The sequence below is a fragment of the Scyliorhinus torazame genome, chromosome 2, assembly GCF_047496885.1.
Source record: "Scyliorhinus torazame isolate Kashiwa2021f chromosome 2, sScyTor2.1, whole genome shotgun sequence".
NCBI lineage: Eukaryota > Metazoa > Chordata > Chondrichthyes > Carcharhiniformes > Scyliorhinidae > Scyliorhinus > Scyliorhinus torazame.
Window position 1 is genome coordinate 18,386,562 of NC_092708.1, and position 16,125 is coordinate 18,402,686.

Below are 16,125 nucleotides of genomic sequence, written 5' to 3' on the forward strand. Positions count from 1 at the left end.
AGGGTGCTCTTTCCAAGAGCCGGTGCAGACTCGATGGGCTGAATGGCCTCCTTCTGCACTGTAAATTCTATGATAATTCTATGATAATCTATGAAAGATCCCACGAAGGGTTAACAGCAGCTGCAAAGAGCAGGATTATAAAATGCAGATTCTTTCTCCCAAACAGGCTTAGCAAACACACAGGACTTTAGTATGAAGCTAAAAAGAATGGCTCACACCATTGAAATTAACTATCTTAGTAAGCAGCTGGAAAGGAAAGGATGAGGTTCAGTTGAATTTGGTGACAATTCTAGGTGTGAAATTTTGCTAATACCAGGTAAATTAAAGAAAATTGGAGACTATCAGTCTACGAGAAACATAATTTAAAGCCAAAATCAAGTCAAAATTATGAGCTGGGGACACAATTGGAAAATAAAACGATAGAAATGACAGGAACCAAACCAAAATTCACATCTCTATTGAAATCAAAGCATTTTTGAATATCACAAAGGAACTTTGAACATCACAAAGGAAACAATGTAATCAGAGACCTGAGAGGTGAGGTCATGTCAAAATGAATACTTAGTTGTATTAGAATGTTTAGATCAAAGATACTTTTTACAATCAAAGTGAAATAAAAGTTACTTTACAATAAAGTCATAAAAACGTAATAACTGTTAGAAAGAGAATATAAACCTAGAGACCAGAGCAGGAACTATCAGAACTCAGAGAGAGGCGGAGAAGCAGAGAAGGAACAAGAGAAGCAAGCAGAGTCAGCTTACAGTCAGCTCGGTCATGGGAAAGATAAGACACAGCAGCCGAGCTAAAACAGCTAATACATCTAAGGAAGACTAGAATTTAAAGATGAGGCAGAGCCAGCTCTCACAGCTCGGTACATGGGAAAGATAGGACATAGCAACCGAGCTCACCAGCGAATACATCTAAGGAAGACCAGATTTTTTAAAAGATTGATTGTCAAGTTGAGCCTGAAAGTCCGTTCAACCAACCAGAAGGATCCAGAAGCAAGATCTTTTTACTTTTCTGTAAAGACAGTAATTGCAGCTTTTAAAAGAAAAAAATATAATAATAAAATAACTTAAAAGTTTTAACCTGAAACAGTGGTTATTCCTAAGTCTACTTTACTTACTTAGCAATGCAGGACCCAGGATCGATGCTACTAAGTGGTAAGTAGATTAAATCTTCGGTGAAGGTGTGGGTTATACCGGGCGATAACTTGAAAACATAGTTTGACCCGAATAGCACCCACTGAAGCCTGCATCGGGGTCAGGGAGTGAGAAGCCCTGTTCACCATTTAGAATGTCGGCCCTTTTTGGTATAGGGGGACTTCTAAGAATAGTGGTGAGTTTTCAACAACATGGCGCCCAACGTTTAATTAAAACCCTGTTAATTACGCCTAGTGGGTTGCTTTATTTTCTACATGGCACCCGATGTGTTAACACCGTGTTAATTACACACAGCCGGTTGTTTTGCTTTCTCCATGGCACCCAGCGTGGAGACCTAGAATATTAGAAGTTTCTATGTAAAGCGAGGCTAGAATATTAGAAGTTTCTAGCTGAGCAGAATGGGGGCTAGAATATTAGAAGTGTCTAGTTCCCAAGAAACGGTTGGAATATTAGAAGTTTCTAACCGGCACAAAGGCTAGAATATTAGGAGTTTCTGGTCTATGTGTGAGTCAGACTTTACCTGCCGAGTTTAGTCTGGAAAGTCATGTGTGATTGAATGAATGAATGAAAATCGCTTATTGTCACAAGTAGGCTTCAATGAAGTTACTGTGAAAAGCCCCTAGTCGCCACATTCCGGCGCCTGTTCGGGGAGGCTGGTACGGGAATTGAACCGTGCTGCTGGCCTGCCTTGGTCTGCTTTAAAAGCCAGCGATTTAGCCAGGATATTCTGTGGATCGAGGGGACTAAAACTTAGGTTAGGTGTGAAAATGAGCAGTCTAGAAGATGCTGACCCTGAGAAAAAGTCTGCAAGACATCTTGGTGACAGCACTAAAAATCTTGCATCATTACTGGTAAAAAGAGGCCAAAAGGTAAATCATCCTTTGAGTAAGACAGATTGTGAGGGGTCATCCTAGAGGAATAGTGACGCCTAGAATCTTTAGAGACCAATAACCAATCGACCCTTAACTAAAACAGGAAGATAGTGCCTTAGTTAGCCTTGGATGGGGCCCAGAAAGGGTATTTATCCTTAATTTCAGACTGCAACTGAAAGGGACAACCAGGAACAGAACTTTGAATTCCGAAAAATGGCAATTAGAATAATCCTCTTGCTCTGAAACATGGTCAAGAGAGTTGAAGCAATGAAACGAGTGGAAAAGATTAACAGAGGAAAAAACTCCTGCATAAGAGAGACTCAGCATGGAGTGGTCTCAATTTTTGTTAAGACTATCTAAAACCCTACGGAATAGAGGTCCAAGATCTGAGTGGATGAATGAGTGTGTGTATGTCTAATAAGGATTTGTGAGTTTCCTTTGTTGTTTGTATTTTTATAAAATGTTGTATTTTGCAAAACCGAGTTTCACATTAATTGGGAGTTATAAATGGCAGGCAGAAATGTGAACCGTAATATGAGGTAGTAAATCAGTATGTTCAGAACTAAATTGGTCTCAGAATAAAGAGATAAAGAGTTTGTACTCGACAGCAGTCAGCTGCTTGCAGATAATTACTTTGAAACTGATGCCTTGAAATTGACACTGCATAGCTCCCAGGGTCCTAGTGCCCGACGATCACAAGATTGTCACTCGCAAAAATAATGATGTTTAGAATGTTAAATACGTTGAAGAAGGAGCTTTGGAGAATAAAGATATTGGACCTAGCGTTAGATTAAGAGAATTACTTGCAGTATAAGGAAATGAGAATCTGATGGCAGGGAAAGATTTGGTAAAAATAGATGCAGGTAAAATTAAGATATTAAAACCAATTAATAATACAGAGGACGTTTGGGTGAAGCTACCAATTTAAACTTCAGGCAAATTAATCAGTGAAGCTGTAAAATGTAAAGACAAGATTGTTCAGAATCTGGGTAAACATACAGTTGAGTTAGAGAAGCATGGTGTCTGGAGCAAAAGAAATTGTATCACAATTAAAACACATGACCCAATTGGTAGGAAGACAGTGAATTAAAACCCGTTAGCAGCATTGATTGGACAGATGATCACGTTACAATGTCATGTTCGGAACTTACCTTCATAAAAATCCAGTCGTAATTAAAATAAAGTAATTAAAGTAAATGCAGTAGAAATATCAGGAATGTATCAGGGTGAGGTTTCGACCAGATTGGATCACTGAGTGAGCAAAAGAGGAGTTTGAGATTCTTTGAATCTCACTCAGGGGTCCAATGATTGGATTGGATCGGATTTGTTTATTGTCACGTGTACCGAGGTACAGTGAACATTATTTTTCTGCGAGCAGCTCAACAGATCATCAAGTACATGAGAAGAAAAGGGAATAAAAGAAAATACATATGGAAAAGACAGATGGAGGAGGCTTAACAGGCCTTAATTGTATGATGTACATCAATGATAAGGAAAATAAACCAGTTCAAAAAGAAAAAGGAAAGAAATGGTGGCAAAAGAAATCCAGAAGTCCTGGAGAGGGCACTTCTGGAATATCCAAACGAAGATAGAAAGTACAAATTAAAGATTAGGGCACTCTCCACCCTTGACCTGTTCATTTGATTTTTCAGATGGGATAAAAAAGAAAATGAATAACAGACAAACCAGTTCACAAGAAGGAAGAGAACTACAGTCCAGAAAAGAATGTTTTAGACATTATTGGGTGAAAACTAATGATACAATTGGCTACATATTAAATGACAGAGCCCGGAGGAAAACTTTAATGGCTGATCTGCGGTCTCCACGGGGTATGTACTACGCCGTGGAGTTATTATAGTGTTCGGGCCGGAAAGTGGAGCTGAGTCCACAAAAGATCACCCATGATCTCATTGAATGGTGGTGCAGGCTTGAGGGGCCAGATGGCCTACTCCTGCTCCTAGTTCTTATGTTCTTATTACAGGTCTCGGCAGACAGCAGCGACTGACGAGGAACCCCAATATGCTAAATGACAATAGTTTAAGATTTTTTGTAGCTAGATGCCACGGTGAGAAAATATTACCAATGCAGCAAACAATATTGCATTGAAGAGCTGTAATAGTTATTAAAGAAGAAATGTCATGTAAACTGTTATAGAATCATAGAATCATAGAAGTTTACAGCATGGAAACAGGCCCTTCGGCCCAACCAGTCCATGCCGCCCAGTTTTTTACCATTAAGCTAGTCCCAGTTGCCCGCACTTGGCCCATAACCCTCTATACCCATCTTACCCATGTAACCATCTAAATGCTTTTTGAAAGACACAATTGTACCCGCTTCTACTACTACCTCTGGCAGCCCATTCCAGACACTCACTACCCTCTGAGTGAAGAAATTGCCCCTCTGGGCCCTTCTGAATCTCTCCCCTCTCACCTTAAACCTATGCCCTCTAGTTTTAGACTCCCCTACCTTTGGGAAAAGATGTTGACTATCTACCTTATCTATGCCCCTCATTATTTTATAGACCTCTATAAGATCACCCCTAAGCCTCCTACGCTCCAGGGAAAAAAGTCCCAGTCTATCCAGCCTCTCCTTATAACTCAAACCATCAAGTCCCGGCAACATCCTAGTAAATCTTTTCTGCACTCTTTCTAGTTTAATAATATCCTTTCTATAATAGGGTGACCAGAACTGCACACAGTATTCCAAGTGTGGCCGTACCAATGTCTTGTACAACTTCAACAAGACGTCCCAACTCCTATATTCAATGTTCTGACCAATGAAACCAAGCATGCCGAATGCCTTCTTCACCACCCTGTCCACCTGCGACTCCACCTTCAAGGAGCTATGAACCTGTACTCCTAGATCTCTTTGTTCTATAACTCTCCCCAACGCCATACCATTAACTGAGTAGGTCCTGGCCTGATTCGATCTGCCAAAATGCATCACCTCACATTTATCTAAATTAAACTCCATCTGCCATTCGTCGGCCCACTGGCCTAATTGATCAAGATCCCGTTGCAATCCTAGATAACCTTCTTCACTATCCACTATGCCACCAATCTTGGTGTCATCTGCAAACTTACTAACCATGCCTCCTAAATTCTCATCCAAATCATTAATATAAATCACAAATAACAGTGGACCCAGCACCGATCCCTGAGGCACACCACTGGTCACAGGCCTCCAGTTTGAAAAACAACCCTCTACAACCACCCTCTGCCTTCTGTCGTCCAGCCAATTTTGAATCCAATTGGCAACCTCACCCTGGATCCCGTGAGCTTTAACCTTCTGCAACAACCTACCATGCGGTACCTTGTCAAAGGCTTTGCTAAAGTCCATGTAGACAACGTCTACTGCACTACCCTCATCTACCTTCTTGGTCACTCCCTCAAAAAACTCAATCAAATTTGTGAGACATGATTTTCCACGCACAAAGCCATGCTGACTGCCCCGAATCAGTCCTTGCCTCTCTAAATGCTTGTAGATCCTGTCTCTCAGAATACCTTCTAGCAACTTACCTACTACAGACGTTAGGCTCACCGGTCTGTAGTTCCCAGGCTTTTCCCTGCTGCCCTTCTTAACCAAGGGCACAACATTCGCCACTCTCCAATCTTCAGGCACCTCACCTGTGGCTGCCGATGATTCAAATATCTCGGTTAGGGGACCCGCAATTTCCTCCCTAGCCTCCCACAACATCCTGGGATACATTTCATCAGGTCCCGGGGATTTATCTACCTTGATGCGCTTTAAGACTTCCAGCACCTCCTCCTCTGTAATATGCACACTTCTCAAGACATCACTATTTATTTCCCTTAGTTTCCTAACATCCATGCCTTTCTCCACCGTGAATACCGATGAGAAATATTCATTCAGGATCTCACCCAACTCTTGTGGCTCTGCACATAAATGCCCTTGTTGATCCTTAAGAGGCCCTACTCTGTCCCTAGTTACTCTTTTCCCCTTTATGTATCTGTAGAATCTCTTTGGATTCTCCCTTGCATTATTTGCCAAAGCAATTTCATGTCCCCTTTTTGCCCTCCTGATTTCCCTCTTAACTCTATTTCGACAATCTCTATACTCTTCAAGGGATCTACTTGATCCCAGTTGCTTATGTACGTCATATGCCTCCTTCTTCTTTTTGACCAGAGTCTCAATATCTCGAGTCATCCAGGGTTCCCTACTTCTACCAGCCTTGCCCTTCACTCTAAAGGGAATGTGCTTACCCTGCACCCTGGTTAACACATTTTTAAAAGCCTCCCATTTACCAGCCGTCCCTTTGTCTGCCAATAGTCTCCCCCAATCTACCTCTGCAAGTTCCTGTCTGATACCATCAAAATTGGCCTTGCCCCAATTAAGAATTTTAACTCTTGGGCCAGACCTATCATTCTCCATAGCTATCTTAAAACTAATGGAATTATGGTCACTTGTCCCAAAGTGATCCCTCACTAGCACTTCTATCACTTGCCCTTCCTTATTTCCCAAGACGAGGTCAAGTTTTGCCCCCTCTCTAGTCGGTCCATCCACATACTGAATGAGAAATTCCTCCTGAATACACTCAACAAATTTCCCTCCATCCAAGCCCCTAATGCTATGACTGTCCCAGTCAATGTTGGGAAAGTTAAAGTCCCCTACTACTACCACCCTATTATTCTTGCAGCTATCTGTAATCTCCTTACATATTTGCTCCTCAATTTCCCGCTGACTATTTGGGGGCCTGTAGTACAGTCCTACCAAGGTGATCTCTCCCTTCTTATTTTTCAGTTCCACCCATATAGACTCAGTGGGCGAACCCTCGGATATATCCCCTCTAAGTACTGCCGTGATGTTCTCCCTAATCAAAAACGCCACTCCCCCTCCTCTCTTACCTCCTGTTCTATCCTTTCTATAGCATCTGTAGCTCGGAACATTGCGAGCCCCCAGCCCGGCTTGACCCTGGATCCTACCACCCTCGACACCGTCCTCGCTACGCCCTTCCTAAAATCCTCCAGTGCTGGGTATGCCCAGAACATATGGGTGTGATTTGCTGGGCTCCCTGAGCACCTGACACACCTGTCCTCACCCCCAGAAAACCGACTCATCCTTGTCCCGGTCATGTGTGCCCTGTGCAGCACCCAGTTGTATGAGGCTGAACCTCGCGCACGATGAGGAAGAGTTCACCGTCCTCAGGGCATCTGCCCACGTCCCTTCCTCAATTTCCTCTTCCAACTCCTCCTCCCACTTACCTTTTACCTCCACCACCGAGGCCTCCTACTCCTCCTGCATCACCTGGTAAGTTTCCGAGATCTTCCCCACTCCCACCCAGCCCCCCGAGAGCACCCTGTCCTGTACTGTGTGTGGCAGTAGCCGCGGGAATTCCACCACCTGCCGTCTGGCAAACGCCCTTACCTGTAAGTACCTGAAGGTGTTCCCCGGGGGGGGGAGCCCCTACTTCTCCAGCTCACCCAAGCTCGCGAACTTCCCGTCCACAAACCTTCGTATCCCTGCCCTGTGCCACCCCGCAAACCCTCCACCTGTTCTTCCTGGGGTGAACCGGTGGTTCCCCCATAATGGGGTCCCCGCCGAGGCCCCCACTTCCCCCCTGTGCCGCCTCCACTGCCCCCAAATTTTGAGGGCAGCCACCACCACCGGGCTCGTGGTATACCTCCTTGGAGGGAGCGGCAGCGGCGCCGTTGCCAACCCCCCTGCAGACTCGTACCCACACAAGACGCCGTCTCCAGCCTCTTCCATGCAGCCCCCTCCCCCTCCATCACCCACTTGCGCACCATTGTCGCATTGGCGGCCCAGTAGTACCCACAGAGGTTGGGCAGCGCCTGCCCCCCCCTATCTCTACTCTGCTCCAGGAACATCCTTCTCACCCTCGGAGTCCCTCGCGCCCACACAAACCCCATTATACTCCTGTTAACCCGCCTGAAAAAAGCCTTCGGGATAAACACGGGGAGGCACTGGAACAGGAACAAAAACCTTGGGAGCACCGTCATTTTGATTGACTGCACCCTACCCGCCAAGGACAGCGGCAACGCGTCCCACCTCTTGAACTCCTCCTCCATTTGCTCCACCAGCCTTGTAAAGTTAAGCCTATGCAGGGCCCCCCAGCTCCTGGCCACCTGGGCTCCCAGATACCTGAAGCTCCTCTCCGCCTTTTTTAGTGAGAGCTCGCCAATCCCCCTCTCCTGGTCCCCTGGATGAACTACGAACAGCTCGCTCTTCCCCATATTGAGCTTGTACCCCGAAAAGTCCCCAAATTCCCTAAGGATTCTCATTACCTCCGTCATTCCTCCCAACGGGTCCGCCACATCCAACAGCAGGTCGTCCGCATAGAGCGACACCCTATGCTCCTCCCCACCCCGCACCAACCCCCTCCAGTTCCTTGACTCTCTCAGTGCCATAGCCAGGGGTTCAATCGCCAGTGTGAAGAGCAGGGGGGATAAGGGACACACCTGTCTCGTCCCTTGGTGCAACCAAAAGTACTCGGACCTCCTCCTGTTTGTGGCCACACTCGCCATCAGGACCTCCTACAACAGCCTAACCCACCCGACAAACCCCTCCCCAAACCCGAACCTCATCAGCACTTCCCACAGGTACCCCCACTCTACCCTATCGAAGGCTTTCTCAGCGTCCATCGCCACCACTATCTCCGCCTCCCCCTCCCTCGCCGGCATCATGATAACGTTCAAAAGCCTCCGCACATTCGCGTTCAACTGTCTCCCCTTCACAAACCCCGTCTGGTCTTCATGGATGATCTGCGGCACACAATCCTCAATCCTCGTGGCTAAGACCTTCGCCAGCACCTTGGCATCTACATTTAGCAATGAAATTGGTCTGTAAGACCCACACTGCAGGGGATCCTTGTCCCGCTTCAGGATCAAGGAGATCAGTGCCCGGGACATTGTCGGGGGCAAAGCCCCCCCCCCTCCCTTGCCTCATTGAAGGTCCTAACTAACAGCGGGCCCAACAGGTCCATATATTTTTTATAGAATTCGAACGGGAAACCGTCCGGCCCCGGTGCCTTCCCCGCCTGCATGCTTCCTATCCCTTTGATCAGCTCCTCCAGCCCAACCGGGGCCCCCAATCCCGCCACCAGTCCCTCTTCCACCTTTGGAAACCTCAATTGGTCCAGGAAGCGGTCCATTCCTCCCTCCTCCTGTGGGGGCTCGGATCGGTACAATTCCTCGTAGAAGTCCCTGAAGACCCCATTGATGCCAGCTCCACTCCGCACCACACTCCCTCCCCTGTCCTTAACTCCCCCTAGCTGCGTCCCGCTTCTGAAGCTGATGCGGCAGCATCCGGCTTGCCTTTTCCCCATACTCGTAAATTGCCCCCTGGGCCTTCCTCCACTGCACCTCCGCCTTCCTGGTGGTCACCAGGTCGAATTCGGCCTGGAGGCTGTGCCTCTTCCTCAACAATCATTCCTCGGGCTCCTCCACATACCTCCTGTCTACCCTCACCATCTCCCCCACCAGCCTCTCCCACTTCCCCCGCTCCCTCCGCTCCTTGTGGGCCCTAATGGAGATCAGCTCTCCCCTCACCACCGCCTTCAGTGCCTCCCATACCATCCCCACTTGGATCTCCCCGTTGTCGTTGGTCTCCAGTTACCTCTCTATACTTCCTCGGACCCGCTTGCTCACCTCCTCGTCCGCCAACAGCCCCACCTCCAAGCGCCACAGCAGGCGCTGGTCCCTCTCCTCCCCATCTCCAAGTCCACCCAATGCGGGGCGTGGTCCGAAATGGCTATTGCCGAATACTCAGTATCCTCTACTCTCGCTATCAACGCCCTACTCAAGATGAAAAAGTCAATTCGAGAATAAGTCTTATGGACATGTGAGAAGAATGAAAATTACCTGGCCCCCGGCCTTGCAACTCTCCAAGGGTCCACCCCTCCCATCTGGTCAATAAACCCCCTCAGCACTCTAGCCGCCGCTGGCTTCCTACCCGTCCTAGACCTGGAGCGATCCAGTGCCGGATCCAGCACCGTGTTAAAGTCTCCCCCCATTATCAGGTCCCCTCCTCGGCCAGCCACACTCCCACACCCCACATCCGGCCCGTTCTCCACAGCGGCATACCCCTGTCTCGACAACCCCCCCCCCACTCGCTCCAGCTCCTCCTTGACCATAGCAGCAGCAACTCGATTCCACACCCGCCCCCCCCGGGCTAGGACCCATCCTAGCTGATTTACCCCCCCCCCCATTGCACTTCCGCAAGTCAGCTGACTCCTGCTAACCCCGGCCACTCCCGCCTCCCCTTCGACTCCTCCCATTGTGTGGCACACCCTCCTCTCCCGTCCCCATCCATAGGCTCTCCCCCTCCCCCTTCTGTTCTATGCGTGGGAAACAATCCTCGCTTCCCCGCCCCAGCCCTGCTCCCTCCAGTCTTCAGCACGGGAAAAAGCCCGCGCTTCCACCTACCAGGCCCCACCACTGACGCAGCTCCTTTTACAGGCCCGGTCCCCTCACCCCTGACACGGGCCTACCCCTCCCCCGCGGGGCCTCATCTCACCTCCAAGAGCCCCCCCCAACCAACCAAACCAAAACAGTGCCCAACCAGCCCCAGCCACCCTCACCGACCCAAAAGAGAAAAAACACAAAGAAAAAGAAACCCGGAGCAATACAAAGGCCCCCCGCCCCTCGAAACAAAAATAAACGTAGCATATCAACCGCAGTCCCCAATCGCCCGTCCCGACCCTCAATCTGTGTCCAACGTCTCGGCCTGAACAAAGGCCCACGCCTCCTCCGGAGACTCAAAATAATGGTGCCGGTCCTTGTAGGTAACCCACAGTCGCACCGGCTGCAACATGCAAACTTCACCCCCTTCCTGTGCAGCACCGCCTTCGCTCGATTGTACCCGGCCCTCCTCTTTGCCACCTCCGCACTCCAGTCCTGATATATCCGAACCTCCGCGTTCTCCCACCTGCTGCTCCTCTCCTTCTTGGCCCACCTGAGCACACACTCCCGATCGACGAACCGATGGAACCTCACCAACACCGCCCGCGGAGGCTCGTTAGCCTTGGACCTCCTCGCCAGCACTCTATGGGCCCCTTACAGCTCCAGGGGCCCCTGGAAGGACCCCGCTCCCATCAATGAGTTCGACATGGTAACCACATAGGCCCCGACGTCCGACCCCTCCAGCCCCTCCGGGAGGCCCAGAATCCGCAGATTCTTCCGCCTCGACCGATTCTCCATCTCCTCGAACCTCTCCTGCCATTTCTTGTGGAGCGCCTCGTGCACCTCCACCTTTACCGCCAGGACTAAGATCTCGTCCTCATTGTCAGAGATCTTTTGTTGTGCCTCGTGGATCGCCACCCCCTGGGCCGTCTGTGTCTCCAGCAGCTTATCAATAGAAGCCTTCATCGGCTCCAGCAGGTCCGCTTTAATCTCTCTGAGGCAGCGCTGGATACCCTCCTGCTGCTCTTCCGCCCACTACATCCACGCTGCCTGGTCTTCACCTGCCGTCATTTTGTCCTTCTTACCTCACCCCTTCTTCGGGTCCACCACCACCTTTTTTGTCGCCCCGCTCCTAGTTGAAGCCGTATACTGACGGGGAGCTGTTGTAGACTCCTTCTCACGCCGGGAAACGTCGAAAAAGTGCCGTTGGGGGCCCTGAAAAGAGCCCAAGAGTCCGTTTTTGCGGGAGCTGCCGAATGTGCGACTTAGCTCCGCATAGCCGCAACCGGAAGTCTGCTCAACACTTATTAATGGTCATCTATATTAATTACATTTTTAAACGTTATGAATTTACTGCTTGCTGTGCCAAAGCTTTTCTAGCTGAAATTTGAACAGCGGCCCCTGGAGTGAGAAAAAAATTGAAATGTGCCCCCGCCCCAACTTGAAAAGGTTGGACAAGCCTAGTGGGTAACATACTAGCGTGGATAGAGGATTGGTTAACTAACAGGAAGCAGGAAGTAGGGATAAATGGGTCATTTTTGTGTTAGCAAGCTATAACCAGTGAAGCTTAAAACAAAATCATTTCTGGACATTACTGGCTGGATCAGTATTTGTTGACCATCCTTTAATGCCCTTGAATGGACTGAAGGGGGAAGGGGGGGCTCAGCGATGATACCTCTTAAAACTGAATCGTTAGCAACCCACTAGAGTAGTTTGACATAAGTTGTTTTATTAAGGATTGAGATGAATTATAGGACTGAGTAATCATTATTAACCATGAAACATGTATTTTTAGGACGTAGCTGTAATAAGTAATCAAATGGGATTTAGGATCGCTAACTTGACCAAAAGGACATTACTTCTGACATCTCGTCTTTGTGAAACAATCCAGGGTGCTGGTTCTGTTGTTCTGTTTCTCACAAACAGTCAGCACAGGCTGCTGGGATTGTACACAGCTGTCAGGATGAGGATCAATCATGTGCTGCTTGCGACTCTATTGGGTGGTTTAAACACTGCTTGCGATTCTATTGGGCAAGTTTAAAAGAAGCAGCTTTAGGGATTGGATCGCATTCAACTGGGGTGGGCTATTGATTTTTGAACGTTGTATAATTACTGTGCTCGGCTCTTTGTTCGGCAGAACAGGTCTTGGCCGATACCCAGTCTGTTCTCCGTGTGCACTTAACAAGAGTGATTAAATAAGCCATCTTTGTCCAGGTTGTCGTATCTGTTCCCCTCTGTACTGAGTTGAGCCACAGGGAATAACCCCACACGAAAATGAAATGAAAATGATAAAATGAAAATCGCTTATTGTCACAAGTAGGCTTCAAATGAAGTTACTGTGAAAAGCCCCTAGTCGCCACATTCCGGCGCCTGTTCGGGGAGGCTGGCACGGGAATTGAACCGTGCTGCTGGCCTGCCTTGGTCTGCTTTAAAAGCCAGCGATTTAGCCCAGTGTGCTAAACCAGCCCCTATGGAAGCTGACTCAATACACAGGTCTTGAAACTGACCATTTCAGAGGGTCATGGGTCTGGAGTCGCGTCCGCCAGACCGACAGAGCTCCAAAAGGGAGTTGATGAACCAGATGGTTAAACCACCATTCCATGGTCACCATTAAGACTTTTAAATTCCAGATTTTTGTTGAATTCGACCATCTGGCGTGGTCCACAGAGCATTACCCTGGGTCTCTGGGCAAAGTAAACAGTGACAATACCACGATGGTACCGCCTCCCCTCACAGGGGTCAGCGCTGGCGCCTTAAATATTTGCAATCTGTATCGAGGACTTGGATGACAGGGCTGAATGGATGGTTGTTCAATTTGGTAACCCAAGGATGAGTAGGAGAGTAAGTTATTAACAGGACATGAGGCATTTACAAAAGGGAGATGTAGACAGGTGAAGCGAGTGGGCAAAAAATTTGGTAGATGAAGTATAATGTGGGAAAATGTGAAATTGTCCACTACCCTACAAAGCCAGCATTTGTTGTCCATCCCTAATTGTCCTTCAACTGAGTGTCTCGCTCGGCAATTCAGAGTCAATCACATTTCTGAGGATCTGGAGTCACATACAGGTCAGACCGGGTAAGGGCAGCAGATTTCCCTCCAAAAGGGATGGGTGGGTTTTTCCAACAATCAATGTTTGTTTCATGATCATCACCATTACTGATCTAACTTCAGATTTACTAATTGAATCTATAAATTCCACCAGATGCCGTGGTGGGCTTTGAACTTGTGTCCCCAGATCATTAACCTGGGCCCCTGGATTCCCGGTCCGGTGCCATCACCTGTAGTGACCGATGGTAAGGGCTTTACATGTAGCCAAACAGACAGGATACAAGAAGTTTAATAATCTTTATTGTCACAAGTAGGCAGGTACACAGAGGGAGAATTCAGAATGTCCAATTCACCTAACAGCACGTCTTCGGGACTTGTGGGAGGAAACCGGAGCAGCCGGCGGAAACCCACGTAGACACAGAACATGCAGACTCCGCACAGTGACCCAAGCTGGGAATCGAACCTAGGACCCTAGTGCTGTGAAACGACAGTGCTAACCACTGTGCTACCGTGCCCTGTAGTATTCTACTACACAATACAATACTGTCTCCCTCGCCACAGTCCTCTTCCCCGACCTGCTCCCAGGCCGGAGTTGATATCCTATGGGGGATCCTCAAATTGGGAGGAAGCTCTGCCCCTTAATCAGCTGGGGTGTTTGTATTCCAAGGACCAGGAGGAGAATCTGATACAATGTAGGTTCAAACCGCGCCGCCCGCCCCCCCCCCCCCTCCCCCCTCCCCCCTCCCCAAAGCCAGGAGAAATGTCCATGTCTTCCGGTGGCAGATCCCTCCCTACATCTCTTGGGCAGCTGTTAAAGGTCCAGAGGCAGCAGAGCCGGACCGGAGCCATGCAGCCAGCAACCGTCATTTCCACGAAGAGCGACAAAGTTGGGGCTCCATTCCCCAATCACCTGGGGAGTAGGAGGGGAATCTAAGACAACGTAGGTGCAAACACCTTGGAGAGGGGGGAAAGAGGAGAAATGGGACACGAAACAACCACCATCTCCCCCTTTTATTCAAGATGTTTTATAAATGCGAGTTGTTGTATATTTAATTCGCAGCACAGTAGCATAGTGGTTAGCACAGTTGCTTCACAGCTCCAGGGTCCCAGGTTCGATTCCCGGCTTGGGTCACTGTCTGTGCGGAGTCTGCACGTCCTCCGTGTCTGCGTGGGTTTCCGCCGGGTGCTCCGGTTTTATCCCACAGTCCAAAGATGTGCAGGTTAGGTGGATTAGCCATGATAAATTGCCCTTAGTGTCCAAAAAGGTGGGTTGCTGGTTTCCGGGCTAGGGTGGATGTGTGGGTTTAAGTAGGGTGCTCTTTCCAAGAGCCGGTGCACTCGATGGGCTGAATGGCCTCCTTCTGCACTGTAAATTCTACGTCTATCTATGATCACCCAAATAAGTGAAAACATCTCTGCGGCTGTCCTTTCAAACTCTTTCACTGCCTCCGTCAGGCCACCCTCCAGTCTTCTCTCTACAGAAAAGAGCGTCTTCACTGCAATCATTCCCGATTATTAGAACCCTCACTGATAGTATCATAGTAAATACGATCATCGTTTATTCAATATGAAGACCAGAACGGTTCACGGTACCCCGACCGTGGTTTACCCAAGTTTCTACACAGCATGTTAATACATGCTATTCTGTAACAGAATTAAAGTCAGATAGGAAAAGGAGCATTGAAGAATCAGTTGGGCTCACAATGTGGCTCACTTATGCTCGTTAGAAGCTAAAAATTATTAATAACAGGAGCAACCACGCTGCAAAATGGATGTATCTGTGCATTGCGCCGCTTCTGAATCTAAACAAAAGCATGGGGCACAAGAGCTCCCTGGTGCTTTTGCCATGGTAATGCAGTGGCCAGTCAATCTGCCAACTAATCAGCACAATCTTTTCAGGCTGCAGTTATTGTTGCTCCCCTTTGTAAAGTGGCACTCTTACATCATCTGCCCTGATGAGTGCAAGCTGAAAAGATTTGACGGGTTACTCTTTTTCAGCAATACTCAAATTCTGGACAACCCAAGTGACTAAAGACTATTCTGCTATTGAGCCTGGTTCTTCCAATAGCTCCCCGAGTGCCTTGGTACGCGATGAATTCAGTGTGGTGCAGTCTACCATGCAGTGCAGCAAAAGGCAGTGGCCAGCTTGTGCACAGCAAGATCCCACACACAGCAAATGACGAGAACCAACTTGGGCATATTATAGCTCCTTTATTGTTGGGTCGAAGTCCGGGTAATACCAGACGGTCACACAGGAAGGGCCCCCTGCTCTTCATGACATAGAAGCTCCAGAATCTTTTACATTCAGATGTAACAGAGAAACCCGCATGCCTCGTCCAAATAATTGAACTCTCTGAACTAAATTTAAACATTCCGGTATCAGACAAACCTGAAAAGTGTTGTAAAAAAATACAAAGTAATATCTTTCGGTGATGGTCACATGACTGAACCCTGCTCAGTCAACCGTACATATATATCTGGTCAATATTTATCCTTGACATCAACAAGACTGGTTGTATGATGATTATTATCGTCATTGTTTGTGGGAGCTTGCTGTGCGTAAATTGGTTGCCTAGTTTCCTTTTTGCATTTTATTGGAGGCATTTTCAGATATATACATAACAAAGAAGAAAAAACACAAAAACCAACAACGGCAACAGCTG